General features: G+C 39.9%; 1 pseudogene; it reads right to left on the bottom strand.

Moving 5' to 3' along the window:
* Positions 1–1,890: 1,890 nt before the first annotated feature.
* On the bottom strand, positions 1,891–9,321 carry LOC102420408 (annotated as a pseudogene).
* Between the last annotated feature and the right edge of the window lie 5,593 nt (positions 9,322–14,914).

Below are 14,914 nucleotides of genomic sequence, written 5' to 3' on the forward strand. Positions count from 1 at the left end.
TCTCACTCATTCATGGATAATAAAGACCATTACAAACTTTTGAACAATAATAGATACAGAGGCAGAGCTGCCTCAAACTGATTGTCAAACTGCAGTGGGAAGACCAGGGAGGGTTGGGGGGCAGGAGGGAGGGGAGTAAGAGATCAACCGAAGGACTTGTATGCATGCATATAAGCATAACTAATGGACATAAGACACTGGGGGGTAAGGGAGGGCAGGGGATTGTCAAGGGCGGGGGAAAAAAAGGACACATATGTAATACCCTTTGTAATACTTTTAGCAAAAAATAAAAATTTTTTTTTAAAAAAGGGAAACTATACTGTTCTAGGACATTTGTTTCCTTTATAATTATTCTGTTCAAGGATTTCTTTTGCAGACATGGGTCATTTGACCTCAAACTGAGAGTATGCTTGAAGCTCTTTGGGGAATCAAAGCAGAATCAGGACTGTCTCCCAGCTCTGAAGATGCAAGGTTTTTGACTTCTGTTCATTGTTTACACTGGCTATGGAGGATAGAGAGTGTGCCTGTAAAGGGAAGACATGGATGCTCTTATGTCCAACATGAAGGCATTTTCTTTGTATGAAGATTACTTTAAGTCATTAGCTTTGAGAACCTAGCATAAGCCATTGTTTCAGAAGGTGTAGGTTTATAGATTGGTGATTTCTTTCCCCTCTCAGATTCTTGGTTACCATCAGAGAGCTTTTCATTTGTATTCTGATCATTATCCTATGACTCATACAGTGTGAAGAGTCACAAAGGTGCCTATTTTGGAGATAAGCATTTCCTTACATTTTAATATATAAAAGAATATCTTACTGAAATAATCTGAGTCTAAAAAACTGCATATTCTTTAATATTTTATTCTTAAAGGAATAGTTTTTAAAATTATTAATGGAATAATGAATCTGACCTTATTGAGAGCCATGATTAGAGTAGCCCTTCTCACCTGCTCATAAACCTTGTTCAAAGCCAGGTCTTCTTAAGCTTTTACAAATACCAGGCTTTGAATATCTAAGCTCTTATGGACCTTACTTTTTATTTTATTTTACCGTGGCACCGGGAACATCCAAGATTCCAGAAAAGATGAGGGTGATACTTACATGAGAAAAACAATAACTCAATTTTTATTTTTTATATTTGCTTAATAATGTTTCCTGAATTGATAGTCTCTGTCAAGTCTGTGTTATTATTTCCCAGAACACAATATGTCTAAATATCACTATGCTTGGGGATCATCTTTCCATCAATATTTTTCCATTCAAGGGTTAGTAACTTTTTTCTCAAGATTTCAGAGGCAATTTGTAACATCCAGCCAAGAACTGTATGTGCATTTGAAATGTTCATATAGTTAATCTATAGAAATTTGTAACTATATATAAAGTTTTTTATTTCCCTCTATGAAAACAACTTTGGGACTTTATAAAACATTATACATTTAAAAATAAAAAGCATTCAGAATAATAGCTTAAAATATGAAATAGGAATTTTAAATAGATATTGTTAGATTTATTGTATGTTCGTATAGTTTAGCAATTTGTTTTTCAACCAGAAGGAATTGAGATAAAGAAAAAGAAAGTTCTTTCAACAGGAAATCTTTAATTCTTTTTTTAAATTCTTTATTGTTTAAAGTATTACATATAGTATTACATATGTCTCCTTTTTCCCTCATTGACCTGTCCCCGGCATCCCTCACCCCCAAGCACATGCCCTCACCCGCCCACCACGCCCCGTGTCTGTTTCCATTGGTTATGCTTATATGCATTCTTACAAGTCCTTTGGTTGATCTCTTATCTGCCCCCCTTTCCATCCCTCTCCCCGCCTTGCCAACCCGGCCCTCCCCTGTCTTCCCTCTGAAGTTTGACAGTCTGTTAGATGCTTCTCTGTCTTAAATTTTTGAAATGTTAATTGGTTTACAATTAGCCATCTCATTTAAAAAAATGGAAATAAAAATTTCTCATTGTGAGGAGTAGGTATTTTCAGATCGTTCAGGTACTGTGACTGTTATTTAGATTCTGGTACTCTTTTGTGGGCATTGAGTATTATTGCTTTTTCAAGTCATCAAGCACATTTTGTTTTGTGATCTTGGTCCATGCCTGAGGGATTTCACCTCTACCTTTAAATTTTTTCTGATATTTTTCTTCTAGGTTTGATCTGAAGTGACAGACAAACCATTTCCAGTATGTCTGGGCAGATGTGTCTGGGGGGATGCTCCATTTGGCATATTCCCCTTTTGCCTGTCGATAGATCTTAAATGGGATTTCACGACCATCCTTCAAAATAAATAAACAATCACTTGCAACCAAACTAGTACAGCAGTCAATGTTAAAGTGGTCTGTGTTAGCCCATTGGCCTCCATTGACAGCTTTAGGACGGTGGAAAGGAACACTGTGGTCTCCGTCATGGTTAGGGATTGTGTTTGTACAGATTGCTCCACAGAAGGGACACTGTTTCCAGCAGCCACAGAGATGCTCAGAGAGCATGTTCTGAATGTCAGAAACCATTCCTTCTTCAGGCTTACTCAAACATATCTTTTCTACTGTGAACATTAAGTCATCCAAAGCTTCACTCATGGCTTCTTTGAGAAACTCAATATCTTTTATCTCCTGGTGTTCGATGCTTATCAAGTCTTTTCGTGGAAAGTTCAAGTTACCTCCCAAGTGATCACAGAACAAATCCAACCACCCAGACACAGTGCTGCTTTTATCTTTGGCTATTGCCGTGGATTCATGAATAGCTGAGAGGATGGTATTCTTAATGTCACCTATACTTATTTTTAAAAAGGTCTTTATTTTGTTATTTTGTTCTGAACAATATATTTTAATATGGTTTTGAATGTAATTCCTAAAAAATGATTCGGAATTATGAATATACTGCCAGTAATCATCAAACTTTTCTTTTTCTGCCAGGGAGATAAGAACGTGTTTCTCCAGGTTAGCTCTGTTTCCATTGAATGCTGGGCAGGTAGCTCGCATGTTTCCAGCAATCATAAGGGCCATTTTTTCGGAAATTGTGATGAAGACAGCAGGAATGAGTTTTTCCAACAGAAATTCAACAAATGTTTTGATTGAGGTTGCTCCTTGACAAGAGATCTTAAAACTCATGAAGAAATCATCTTTCTTGCTTTCCAAATAACTTACAGGATTATTTGCTTTTTTGAATGCCCTATGCATCTCCTTAAAATTCTCAGATGCTCTTTGAAATAAACAAAAAGATAAGTCAATTTTGTACTTACTTGTAAACGTGTATCTGTCTTCAGTGGGTGCAGATTTTACCTCCTCTTCTATTATGTTCAGGATTTCATGGAAATAACTTCGATTATAATCACTTTGTTGCCTCTGAAGTTTTGTAATATGTTCATTGTATCTTGAAATAATGTGGTCAGTAGTCCTCTTTATGGACTCTTTATCATATTCTTCTAAGGTCCTATTTATTACATATAACCATTTGCTCTTTTTTACATGTTTTTCATCATTGATTTTAAACTCCTTTCTAGACTTTTTCTTCAATCTATTCACCACATCTGTCTCCTTTTTAAAATATTCCAAAAGGATGTCTTCAGCATCCACATCAATGTTAGGCTCTGTGACTCGAGGGACAGTTGAGGACACATCAGAGACCCATGTTTCCCAAAGTTCATTGAATTTGCCATGAAGCTCATTCTCACTCAATACTTTGTCCTTTAGAGTTAAAGCCAATTCTCGGCTTTTTTCCAATAATTTCTTTTCATAACTTGATTTTTTGTTATCCAGTATTTCTTGATTCTTTTTATAACTGATATGTTCCTCAGCTTTATTTTTGCTCTCAAAAATAAGTGACTCTTTAAGGTTTTCCAGTTTAATTTCAAAACTTGCTTTCCACTGAATAATTATCTCACTATCTGGATCTTCTTTAAAATATGTTTCCAATTCTTGCTGGATGGCTTTATATTTTTCTGTAACTGGAGCCTGAAGAGTGTTTGCTGTGAGTTCCTGAATTTTCCCATTCTTAATCTGGTTGATGAGCTGGTTCTGCAAAGCTAGCATGTGATTCCTCAGCTCCCAGGTCCAGGAATTATACATGGTTTCCAGTTTACTCATGGCTATGACTTCTCGGGTGTTCCTGAAGCTGAAAATAAAGTTCTCATTCACCAAAGCTCTCCACAAATCTGGAACTCGCAATTTCACATCTGAGATATTCATGATGCTTCCCCTAGATTCCTGTTTGGCAGCCATAAGAATTCTCCTTTTCAGATCCTGGACATTGTGGCTGTAGCGAGGATTGGGAGGGGCCATTGGGGGATTGCCATCCCAGAGGTGAGCAAAGTAGAAGACATCAGTATTGACATCAAATTTAATGATATCACCAAAGCGGGTTACATCTGAGCACTGTTCTTGCTCAGCTGCTGTTGTGGCCATTTCATCTAGTCTCTGCTCTAACCGCCTCCTTCCTTCCATAGTTTGGTCTTTAGCTGTGACTTCCCCCACATTCTGATGGACAAAAAGGCAACTTGGGGAGATTTTTACCTGTTTCATCCTCATAAAAGCTTGAACCACTATTTCTAGAATATCTTGCATTTCTGATGGATTTTCCCCAAAAATGTTGATCAGAGTCAAGTTTCCAAGTCCAATGACAAAAGTTGCCAACTCATTGTCACGGTTTTTGGATTTATTGCTGAGTTGTGGAGCCCGAAGGCCTTCTGTGTCCACAACAAGCACAAAGTCAAAGCCCAGTTCCTCTCTGAAAGTGTCCTCCACCTTCAGGAGCTGCATGTAGGCCCCCCGGGTACACCTCCCAGCACTGACGGTGAACTGCAGCCCAAAAAGTGCATTCAGCAGGGTGGACTTCCCTGAGCTCTGAAGGCCAAGGATGCAGAGAACAAACAGTCGTTTGTTTCCAAGTTTCTCAGAGACCTTGTCAAAAAGAGCTGCCACCCACTTTAGAGGCACATATGAAGCATCGCCATCCATCAGCTCAATGGGAACACCAGATATCATCAGATCTGCAGCAATCTGGGGAAGGGAGAGATAAAGGGTATTTTTAGTGGGGGAAGCTTCTTCCAGAGCTTCATAGATCTGGCCAACTTCTCTGAGAAGTTGCTCAATTCCCAATGTACTGTCACTAATCTCTTTGGAGATAGCTTCTATCTCTTTTTGCCAGCGTTGGAGGTCAGTGCTCTTGGGTGCCTTTTGCTTTTCTGTTTGTATCAGTGACCACAAATTGTTTTTCTTTTCATTCAGTTTTTCCAAGTGTCCTGCAGTCAGGTTGTCCAAAAACACACTCAGCCATTGCAAAAAGTAGTGTGCGGTTTGAGTTTCTGAAAGACTTTGGAGAATTTCAAGGACAGAACGCATCAAGTCATTGACAGGAAAGGCTCTGGTCAACTGTTGATTCCGTATTCTTTGTTTTTCTGTCTCAATCTCACTCTTGTGTTGTTCAATGCTTCGATTCCCTTTTTCTCTTAGATGATAGAGTTCTCTGTCCTTTTTACACCAAAGATGCCACAGGTGTCCCTGAAGGGGCAGTAAGTTTTCCTTCACCTGAGATATATTTAAGTCTCTTAATAGAGCTATTAGGACCTCTGAATTTTCTCTGGCTTCCTTGCAGTCTCTCTGGTCTTCGTCAATAAGGAATCCTTGCTTTCGAGCAATTGGGGCACAGTCCTCTAAGCTGAAAGCTATGTTTGAGAGCTCCATCAAACGTCTGATTGTAGTAACAAGCTCTTCTGTTAATTCTGCTTCATTTCTGTTCCGGATTCCAATGATGACTTTTTTATTAGAATTACTGGCCATGGTTTTTTCTTTGTTATCAAGTAAACAAATCAAAGGTCTTGGTGACTGACATAGATCATGAATAATTTTTCTGTTTTCTTTATTGTCATCAGAAGTTGACAAGAGGACAACAATGAGAGAAGAGACCTCCTGCAAGAAGGTGAGTTGCTTCTTATGTTCCTTCGCATCTCCATGGAGATTGGTGAAGGTCACACAGTTGTCAAATCTGTCATCATCTTCCCCCGCAGGGCAGAACCAGCAGATTTCCACCACTCCCCCCATCAAGAGACAGTCTTTGGTGCTCCCTCTGCAATGTCGGTGGAAAAACACATCATGTTTACGTTTACTGAGAAGACAGTTCATGATCTGAGATTTGGAAGCAGAGAAGCCATTTCCCACTCTTATAAAGGACACAATGGGGGTAGAGACATGACACATCTGCTTATTTTTATAATTGATCTTCTTCTCTCTTGGTAATTTCCTTGCTTCCTGCCAGCTCCTTCTAATTTGACTGAGAGACCAGAGAGAGAATTCAATTTGAGAACTGCAGGGATTAGGTATGAGAAGAGGGAGTGCAAACTGGCAAATGGAAAGTTTGGACAAAATATATTGTCTGGCAAAATCATCTGCACAGTGAAAAATTGCCATCTGAATATCCATAGGGTGAATATGGGGCCTAGGATTAGAGGGTGAAGGGTTAGTGGGAGCATCCCTGTCTTCAAACAAGTATTTATATGGGTTAAAATCCTCATTGTCCTTATTTGAGGCACTTGGATTGACTTGATTCTGTGTGTTTCCATCATCGCTAAAGACCAGGTATCTCAGATCATAATCCAGAACTTGTAGCTTCTGAAGGAAATATAGGTGAAGCTCCCTTTCAGATCTGGGCTGGCTGTTGTACACAGAAGTCTTAATGATCACATGGAAGTTAGTTCTGCTCATCTTTTTTGGGTAGAAATGATCTAAGGCTAGATGCTGGAGTAAATCTAAGAACGCTGTATCTCTAATGACTTCCCCTTTGATATTATCATTATCATGTGTTTCATGAGGTTCTTTTCTTTCATGGAAAATACTTTGCAAGTTTTTACTTATCTCATCCATTTGCAATGAATTGATGGTGGCTTCATAATTACCATCAATGAGCAATCTCAAGTCTTTCTCTAGGTTTTCCCAATCATGATCTGCTCCAGGTTTGGAGAGGACATGGACAACTTCTTTTGACAAAGATTGTCCCATGTGATGTTTTATTAATATCAAGCGTTGTGTTTTCTCCTCTGGAGAAAGAGCTGTGACTCCAATGGTAGCTATAAGACCTGTGAGCACCAGGAATGCCTGGGCTCTGTAGGTGCAATTATTTTTGAGCTCCTGGTATTTATCTTGGGCAGTTTGCATTTCATGCATTAGGAAGTTTAACTCCACACACCCAAGGAGATACTGAAACTGTTTGTTTACCACATCATATCCTATACCAGCTGCAATGGAAAGTAGCAAGAGCTGTGTGTCTGGCTGCTCTGTTTCTTGGAGGTAATTCAAGAAGCAGCCGAGAGACAAACCGACCTCATAAGTGACCTTTCTTTGAGCTTCTTCTACTGTTTCTGCAGACTTAGAATTCGCCTTCACTTCCATGAGGTCATTGTGGGTTTTCTTTAAGATTTTAATTAGCTCAGAAAATTGGGAGATGTTGATGTGCTCTTCTTCTGACTTTGACTGGAAGACCCACTGCATGATGGAATGAACCTGAGGAAAGTCATTCACTCTGTAGATGTGAGGATACAAAAAGGCTGCGCAACTGAGATTTAATAAACTTAGTTTCATAGATGGAAGACTTTTTGCAAAAGTTAACAGTGTTTACCAGAAAGTTCTGCAGACCCCAATCTGTGAGGCATATGTTAACCCAAGTGTCATAACTGTTTGTTTTTTTACTCAACATTTGCATGAAATTTATCAGTTTTTTAAGCTGCTCTTCAGGATCAGATACCTTCCAGGATTTCACATCCTCTAGGGAAAGCCCAGCCTCCTTCCCAACACTCAGTAATTCTTCTCCATCCTGGATCTGGGCAGTGAGGCCAATAAGAGCAGTGTAGCTATCCTTCAGTAAGCTAGCTACCTGACATGGATCCTTAAAATCACTTCTGTGGTTGGAGAGGATGATGTCCCAAACGGGCACCAGCTGAAGTCCCCGGTCAATGACACTCCAGGTTTGATTACTGGCAACTAGGCCATCTTTCCACTGGAGAAAGCCATTTGCTTCTGGTGGACCACCTGTCTGAGCCACAGATAATTGGACTTTGGTTTGGAGATTTTGGAAGGTTGTGCTTTGGGTGAAAGTTTCTGAACTAGAGTGTGACCCATCCGCACCTGCAGCAACTTTCACTCCAAAGCCACTGTAGCTTCCACTTATGAAACTGTTCAGGGCCTCTGCTGACTGCTGTTTTACTTGTTCCAGCTGCTCAGTCAGGAAACCCTCTGATATGGCTTTCCACCAGTAGATTCCTCCCAGGTGCAGAGGGCCCTGGTTAGCATGAGAGCCAAACCTGTGGAAGAAAGCTTCAGTTCTCTGCCTCAGCAAGGGGAGTCTGTCTGTGTCTGCAGACTGACTCAGAAGGTCTTCAATGCATTTCAGTTCCTGGAGAGCAGCCTTGGAGAACTGGAGCTGATCCATGGGAAAGTGGCAGGAGGCAAGTGGGACGTAGCTATACTTGGTAGAGCAGAAATAGGTGTGTTCAGAACGTGATTGTTGGTTTTCCTTGGATTCTGAATGTTTGCTGTGGTCCATACCAGCTTCCACGCTAAATCCCCAAACTCCGCCCTTGGCTGAGGCAATTACACTGAAGCCCAGCTTCTCTGTCATCTGGGTGAACTTGGATTCTTCTTGAGAAGATGTAAATTCCCTGGTTTCCCTCCGTGTGCCATGCTCAGGGCCTAAGAACAATAACTCCTTGGGGACACTTAGTAGCTCTTCTCTCTTCTGTACAAGGTCTTTTTGGTAGCCAGTTTTGTAAATTCCCTGCAGGGCCAGCCCTCCAGATGCCCATCTCATGAGATCTCTATCTGGGAGGTTTTGCCTGTGAGACAGTGTGCCCTCCATGAGGTTGAGTTGTCCCTGCGTGTGTTCCATCACTTCTCCTAAGGATTTTCCGGGGTGTGGCCAGTACTCTTTGGGAATCTCCATTGCCTGCCTCAGCTCTGCCTCTTTTTTCCTTACTTCCTCTTCTTGTCGTTGCCTCCCTTCTGACTGCAAGTCTCTTAGCTCCTGCAGTGCCTGTTCTGCCATCTTCTGTTGTTCCTTTCTCATTTTCTCCTGAGACTCCTGTAACTTTGAAAGCCTATTTGAGTTAAGTAGCTTCTCCAGGGCCCTTTTCTCCCAGGAATGTTGTGCCTGGGATTTTAGCTTCTGGAGGTCTTTTTCTTCTATGTGTTGTAAGGCCTCTGGACAGGTCACACCCAGCTGTTCCTGAAGCTTTGGCAACCAGTACTCAACTGACAGTCCTACTCCTCTCAGCATCTCTTGGAGATCTTGCCCACTTTTGCCTCTGACAAGGGGCTCATCAGACGTGGAGTCTGCTCTGTCCATCACTGTGGAAAGAAAAGACACTCAGTTAGCCTCTTTCATGAACTTAGGAAGTGTACACCACCTCAAAATAAGGATAAGCGTACTAAAGATGCAAGTCTCTGTTCCTGGCAGGTGTGTTTAATGGTTAGAGATTAGCCTGCACACCAAAGGGTCATAGGTTTGATTCCTGAACAAGGGCTGTACCAGGGTTGTGGATTTGATCCCTGCTCCTAGTTGGGCAGGGGTGTGGGGTGGTGGTGGTGGTGGTAGTAGGCAACCTCTAGATGTGTCTATCTCACAGTGATGTTTCTCTCATTCTCTCTCTCTTCCTTCTTTCCTCCCTTTTCCTCCCTCCCTCCCTTTCACACTCTCAGAAAAGCAATGGAAATAATACCCTCAGGTGATGATTAACAACAACAACAAAAATATGCAAGTCAATTAAGGTTTCTCATCCTTTCCTTTCATTGTTTTAAAAAATATATTAGTGTTTTAAAAAATTTGGTGTGTGTGTATGCCTCCACACGTGTACACACAAGACATCTTTGTGGATGTTCTCAACATGGACTGCTTTTGTAGTTGTCAGGATAAGTTGCAACTTAATAGCCTGGGTGTTGGTACTTCCTATATAAACAGAATCAATTGAATGGAGAATATTAAGTGGACACCAATTCCACTTAATTCCTCAATCAGTTTCTATCAAACCTGTGTTGAATGGTTCCCTCATTCTTTTTGTCACTTCTTGTGCCATTTTATAACATTTATTTACTCTCCTGTCCTTTAAAATACAGTTCTTTACATCAGCATTATGGTGCATAAGATATTTCTCTTTTTTTGTCTCCCATTTTATAACAATAAATTAGACACGTATCCACAAACAAACGTGCCCCTCTGTGGGAATTTTGGGATCATGCCAAGGGATGTCAAAGCAGTCTCGCCCATCTGTTCATCTAGTAATAGGCAGAGGACTTCAGCATGGGCTATCGAACCAGCAAAGCCAGAAATTTTGCCCAAACCATCTTAGCATGGTTGGAAAAATACCTTTTTAATGCTCACCTGGGCAGATGCCCAAAGATGAGAGATAATTTGCGGACGTCCAGCCTTCTCAAGGGTAGATTGCAGCATGAGTTTGGGGACATTGCATGGGTTGCACTATCAGATGGTGGCAATTTCTCTAGTGTGGAAAAGGAGAGTGGTTAGTGAGTGCCTGGCTACCCAAGTTGTGTGGGACATGGCTTTCCAGCAGCACTCAGAGTACTGTGGCAGGACCTTCATGACCAGGGGGAAGGAAAATATGGGAAAGAAACAGAAAAGAATATCAAAGGGCATTAAAGGGATAAAAGTCCTGCTTATTTTGCTCAAACTTCAGCAGAAAGGCCTTCCATGTCCCTCTGAGAGAACCTCACCTGAGGATCTCCCTTTTTTGGTCAACAGCTGCTAACAATGCCCCAAGTGCTAAGCTCAATACTCCCCTTTACTGTGGCCACCCCCCTTGTGTGCACTCTTGTGTTGAGCAGTGAGAGCTAATCTGGAAAATGTAGTGGAATCTGAAAAGCACACTAGGGTCTGTGTGCAAGGGAGAAACCACACGCTTGAGCTATAGCACCACCTTCTGGAAAACAAAAGAGAAGTTTCCAGTAGTCAGCCTGGTGTGTTGTAAGAACTAGAGATGACTTAAAAGCTTATGAATTCTACCACAGGGAGAGCAAGCAGAGTGGAGTAGGTGTACCTATAGAAAAGCAGAGAAAACCCAGATATAACAGCACCAATAAACAGGATAGCCCATCTGAAGGCACAGGTAAAGATTTAAGAATGTGGTTGCTAACCACTAACCACTCTCCAAATGAAAAGCAGGAATTCAAATCAAGGAAACACATCATCACCAAAAAAAAAATAATTTTCTAATAACCTAGCTTAAAGTCATGGAATTTTGTGACATAGCTGACAAGAAATCAAAATAACTTTTTAAAAAAAACTTAAGAAGCAACAAGACAACTCAGAAAGAAAATTTAACAAAATCGGGGGAAATATGTGAACAAAATGAGATATTTACCAAAGAAATAGAAATCATTCTGGAATTGTGTAATTTAAATTTAATGAATGAAATAGTAAAGCAATAGAGAATCTTTATTTCAGAGTAGAGCAAATAGGAGGTAGAATAAGTGAGTTAGAAGGCAGAACTTTTGAAATAATCAAATTTGCAAAGAATAAAGCAGAAAGAAAAAGATCCAAGATAGTAGCAGAGTACCTAGAAGTTACACTCATCTCTTCCCAGTTTCAAACCAGAATTACCACTAAATTATAAAATATTCAACCTGAATAACCAACTGAAGATGATCTCAACTGATGACTTATAACTAAGATATAGTACAGAAGAAGCCACATTGAGACTAGTAGGAAGGGTAGAGACACAAAAAGGGCTGGACCCCACCCAAGTGTGGTGTTTGAGAATCTGGAGTGATACAGGTACTCCATGAGGAGTAAGGTGTCTCAACCTGGCCAGCCTGAGCCTGTCGTGCAGACTTTCTTGGAAGGCTCTTGAAGAGATCTGGGCAGACCCTGGATGGTGGAGATGAATGTGGACATTCTGAGCTATGTAGCTTTGGAATGAGGGCAATTTACCACTTGCACATCCAACTGGCCCCACTGATTTTGTGCAGAGCTCACCCTCCACATGGCTAAATCTTGGTCTGTTTTAGCCTGATGATCTCTACTGGCCTCACCCTGAGGACTTCCCAAGACCCTGTCCCATCACAAAGGTCCACTGACCCCTGGCAGGTGCCTCAGGTCTTGGTGTACCCTGAAACTTGCTGAGTAGCACCACACCCAGCATAGGCACTGAGTTTGAATCTATATCAACATGTTGAATATCACTCGCCTCTACCTGGTTCTCACCGAGAACCTACCTAACTCAACTTGTGTATAGCTAGAGGCTCTTTCAGTGACTGAGCCTAACAGGCCACTGGTAGATGGAGGAGGATATCAGGGTGGCTTGGGCCTTTTGTTGACCTGATTCTAGGTCCAGTGCTGGTGGGAGCCAGCTTCTATACACAGCCTGGCCACTCCCACATGCACCCAGGCTTAGAAGAGGCAGCCACAAGTTGTGGGTCCCTTTATATCTTCAAACAGGTAGCACAGGCCTATTCACAAGCAATGCCTGACATTGACCTGCATCAGAGTCACTCCCAAGAGGCCCCAGAACCAAGACACACATAATCAAAATGCCAAAGATTAAAGACAAATAGAGAATCTTATAAGTTATAAGAGAAAGACAATTAGTTACCTACCAGGGAGCTCCCATAAGGCTGTCAGCTGATTTCTCAACAGAACCATTTCAGGCCAGAAGGGATTGGCTCAGAATATTCTAAGTGATGAGAAGAAATGATCTACAACCAAGGCTACTCTAGCCAGCAAGGTCATAATTTAAAATGAAAGGGGAAATAGTTTCCCAGACATAAAAAAAGCTAAAAGAATTTATCACAAACAAACCAGTATTACAAGAAATGTTAAAGGGTCTTCTTTGGGAAGAAAGGATAAATTTTTTAAAAAGCTAATAAGAAAATGTGTGGAAAAATGCTCACTGACAAGGGCAAACAATAAAAGCAGTATATCAACCAACTCAAAGCTAGTACAAAGGTTTAAAGAAAAAATAGGGAGATAATGTGTAATTACAACAATAAATTAAGAAATTACATACACAAAAAAAGCAAAAAATAATGACAGAAACTTAGCCCTATCAGACCACTGTACTGATTTTTCGGTAATTTCCACACAAAGGTGGAATATTGGCGCTAGATGAAAGGTAGATGAAAGGTAGACCTATTTTCTACAATGTCTCCAAGTTCCATTTTATTCTAATCACTTGTTTGCATGTAACTAACATTTTTCTATATCATGTTGGTTTTTTCTCTTTAATGCTCAGGAGCCCAGGTATAGGGGACAGTTAGGTTCAGGGCCTCAGGTCTGGTAGGATTAAAAGTAGAGGGGTGAGTAAAAATTGTAGTTATTTTAGAATATGTTTGAACTTAAGTAACCATCAATTAAAAATAGACTGCTATAAACATATACACAAAGCACACGGTAAACACAAACCAAAAATCCATAAGAGATATACAAGAAATAAAAAAGTAATCTAAACATATCATTATAAAAAGTCACTGACATACAACAGGAGAGAGCAAGAGAATAAGGAAAGAACATAGAAAAACTACAGAAACAATCATAAAACAATTGATAAAATGATAACATACCTATCAATAATTATTTTATATGTAAATAGACTAAATGTTCCAATCAAAAGACAAAGGGTGACTTGAAAGGATAAAAATACAGGACCTATAGATATGCTTCTTATAAGAGACATACTTCAGATTGAGAGAGACACACAAATTGAATGTAAAAGTATGGAAAAAGTTATGTCATGCAAATGGAAATGAAAAAAAAGCTAGGGTAGCAATACCTACATATAACAAAATAGACTTTAAAATAAATGTGTTAACAAGAAACAAGGACACTTTATAATGATAAAGAAATCAATCCAACAACAGTATATAAGTCTTGTAAACATCTGCACACCGAACATAGGAACACCTAAATATGTAAAGCAAATGTTGATGGACATAAAGGGAGAGATTGACAGTAAGACAATAATAGCAGGAGACTTTGATACTCCTCTGACATCAATAAATAGACCATCCCATACAGAAAATCAACAAGGAAACAGTGCCCTTACATGACACAATAGACTAGATGGACTTGATTGATATTTTTAGGACATTTCACCCCAAAGCAGCACAATATACATTCTTTTTAAGAGCACATGGAAAAATTTCCAGGATAGACCTCATGTTTGTCCATGAAATAAATTTCAATACATTTAAGAATATTGAAATCATATCAAGGATCTTTTCTGACCATAATGATATGAAACCAGAATTAATTACAAGAAGAAACCTGAAAAACACACTAACACGTGGAGGCTAAGTAACATGCAATTAAACAATGAATAGGTGAGCAAGAAATAAAAAGATACCTTGAGACAAATGAAAATTAAAAAACATCAAACCCAAATCTATGGGACACAGCCAAAGTAGTTGTAAGAGGAGAGTTCTTAGCAATAAAGGACTACCTCAAGAAACAAGAAAAATCTCAGAAGAAACAATCTAACCCTACAAATTAAAAAATTAGAGCCCTAGCCAGTTGGGCTCAGTGGATAGAGTGTTGGCTGGTTTTAATTCTGGTCAAGGGCATGCACCCTGGTTGCAGGCTCCTCCCTGACCTGGGCCCTGGTAGGGTGCATGAAGAAGGCAACCAATTGATGTGTTTCTCTCACATTGATGTTTCTCTCTGTCTTTCCTTCTGGCTTGCACTCTCTCTAAAAGATCAATGGAAAAATATTCTCAGGTGAGGATTAACAAACAAACAAACAACAACAAAAAAGAGACTAGAAAAAGAAGAACACAAAGCCTAAAATGAGTAGAATGAAGGAAATAATAAAGATCAGAGCAGAAATAAATAGTCTAAAAAAATTAGAAAAGATTAATGAAACCAAAGCTAGTTCTCTGAAAAGATAAGCCAAATAGATAAAACGTTAGCCAGACTCATTAAAAAAAAAGAG

This window comes from Myotis lucifugus, unplaced genomic scaffold, assembly GCF_000147115.1.
Source record: "Myotis lucifugus unplaced genomic scaffold, Myoluc2.0 scaffold_656, whole genome shotgun sequence".
NCBI lineage: Eukaryota > Metazoa > Chordata > Mammalia > Chiroptera > Vespertilionidae > Myotis > Myotis lucifugus.